Below are 3,128 nucleotides of genomic sequence, written 5' to 3'. Positions count from 1 at the left end.
GCGCTGTGACCAACACACGGATTGAACCCAAAATGTTCGTGTTATAAGTCAAGTTTATCACTGAGCTACCAGGGGACCATACATACGGCCAATGCGTTGTTTAATTGTACTGTATACTTTATTTAAATATTGGTATTTTAATATTCTTTGAATTTTGTATACCGTATGATCATAAAGAAAGTTTCGCAGTTCAGTGCTACGTATTTCACAAACGGTATGACATAGGAAGGTCAAACTACACGGGGATGTTAAGAATATCACACGGATACAAATTCTATAGTTTTCACGTGCTTCCACCAGGGGCGCCATTGTGGGTTCTGTCGCATATTCCACGTGGGTAAAAATGGGCCCGTCGATCATTGTGTAGCACATTCAACCAACATGAAATTGACAAGAATGCAGACAGGTGAACTAATAAAATGTTATCACACCAAAGGATGCAGAGCTGAGACAACTCTCAGGGAATACTGTAGAATGCAAACATCTGCAGACGGCCTTGTTCCACTTCTAGTGTTGCACTTGTGATAAGCCAAGTACAGGCAAACCACCAACACCTGTTGAAAATATCGCTAAGATCAACTATGCCGTAACAGAAGGAGCCAACTAAAGAGATCATGAGTACAGCAATGCACGTTTTGTCTCACGGTACTTGGTTGTTTTTTTTTTTTTTAATTTCGCGCAAAGCTACACGAGGGCTATCTGCGCTAGCTGTCCCTAATTTAGCAGTGTAAAACTAGAGGCAAGACAGCTAGTCACTACCGCTAACTATTGGGCTACTCTTTTACCAACGAATAGTGGGATTGACTGTCACATTATAACGCCCCCACAGCTGAAAGGGCGAGCATATTTAGTGGGACAGGGATTCGACCCCGCAGATTGCGAGTGGAGTTCCCTAACCACCTGGCCATGCCGGGCCCACGGTATTTGGAGTTGCAAATTCCAACTGTTTGTGAAACTCGTCGATCAACTTTGTAAATGATTTTGCACAAGCTTCACCGTGTCCAAGTACTATAGGAGACGTATTCAACCAAACGTGCTGACTTTGTGTTACAGCTCACGTCAAGACAAGAAATCGATGACCAATGGTCTGCTAATATCGTAAGTACTTTGCACATTTACCTTTTCTGAAAGTATTAGCACATGCAGTTTTATTATCTGGTCGGAAAATATTCGACATGTAACATTACTTGCACACTTCCATGGTGTTAAAGTGACTGTTTGGCGTAGTTTCACTGTTATTGGACCTTACTTTTTTGGAGAGCCATCAGTACATGGCATGTAAACCTGCACAACCAGTGCTGCACGATACCATGCAATACTCACAACCAATGTGGTTCCCATGCTGCACCAACGACATACAATTCTCACTACAGTTTTCACGCAGGATGTTGCTTCTCTGTATATTGTTAACCAGGTGAAACACGTCTTGTGGAGGCAATTCAGGACAGAATTATTTCATGTCACTTTCCTTGTGAATGTCCACTTCGTTCAGCAGTTTTCTGGTCTTGGGAATACCTGAGGCAATGCATGTGCCTCAGGAAGCCTCGCACATTTCCAGACCTTAAGGATGCAAGTGTCCGGAAGTGACCACCATACCAGATGAGATGTACGTTGTTTTTGTAAATTCCATTGTCACACGGATACAATGCATTCTGAACGCTGGAGAAGCATATTTTTATTAGTTGCTGTGCTTGATCAAACGTTAGATCATAGCTGTGACTCTGGCAATCGCGTGATATCTTTAATGCACTTGTGCAACTTTATCTTCCTGTGCCATATCATTTGCGAAATATTGCATGCTGAAATATTCAACTTTCTTTAAAATCACTCTATATTCTAAGCCTCACTACAGCTTAAATTTCAAACAGTGGAATAAAATATATGAAGATTATCATTAATTGTATTGTATTATGGTATATTTGAAATATTTAATACCATGTTTTGTTCATATTTTAATTATGTGCGTCCTAAGTCTTATTAAAAGCCAAGGTAACAAACGAAAAATTAAAACATGTTAACATTGTGTTGGAATTTCAAATATTTTATACTGTATCTGTTAAATTTCATTGAAGCTTAAGTTGTAAAACATTATGTCATAATACGGAACTTTGTCAATTTTGAAGGCATTCTCAAATTTTCTATACATATTTCGAAAGCACATTTAGTCATTGAAAGCCAAAATTATTTACACTGTATTTCCCGAGTTACGCCTTGACTGACGAAAATCGCCGCCATCTTTTGCCAACGTGTAATCACTTTCACAGTGATGTCTCTGACGTCACGTGAGATTATTCATTATATTTTAATTTGAGTAGCATTTTGCATTATTTGATGACAAGAAAGCATAAACTATTAGTTTTCCTGTTCCAGTGTGATGAAATAAAATTCTAATTTTTTGTACATTATTTCTTCAATATTTTAGTGTCTACTGATTGATGCTATTATTTTCTCTAACATATTAAGTCATAGGTTGGTGGAGTCTGTTATTCCGTTTGCTCGGGTCTGACTCAATTGAGTGAACGAACTTGCGCGATTACACACTGCGCAGCACATAGTTATGTACACCATTATTATTTTGTTTATGATCCGACGAATAAAAGTTAGCATGTGTGATAACCCTACCTCCATTTCATCACGAGGACGCATTATTTCAACTTTCAAAAGTATGGAATAATCTTTTAAATATAATATGTACTTTGTTATACCCTAACTATTAGGGAGCCTACATTAATTCTACCTATTAGGGAACCTACATTAATTTTACCTATTAGGGGACCTACATTAATTCTACCTATTAGGGGACCTCCATTAATTCTACCTATTAGGGGACCTACATTAATTCTACCTATTCTCAAAATACGCTCCATCGATCCAACAAGCATTGTTGGTTTCTTCATTGTACAAGTTACCATTATCGTAGATTGTCCACGGATCCCTGCTGGCACTCTCGTAACTGTAAGTGATGTGTTTTAAATACTTTGTGTTATATGTGTTTTGTTACGTTATGTATTTCTAACTTCAATAAACTTTAACAGTGAAATAAGATGAACTTAATCCATTCCGTAGAGAGAATAAATAACCAAATTATACTCTCAATTAATATATATATATATATATATATATATATA

This window comes from Limulus polyphemus, unplaced genomic scaffold, assembly GCF_000517525.1.
Source record: "Limulus polyphemus unplaced genomic scaffold, Limulus_polyphemus-2.1.2 Scaffold176, whole genome shotgun sequence".
In the NCBI taxonomy this organism is placed as follows: Eukaryota; Metazoa; Arthropoda; class Merostomata; order Xiphosura; family Limulidae; genus Limulus; species Limulus polyphemus.
This window is presented reverse-complemented; position numbering follows the sequence as displayed.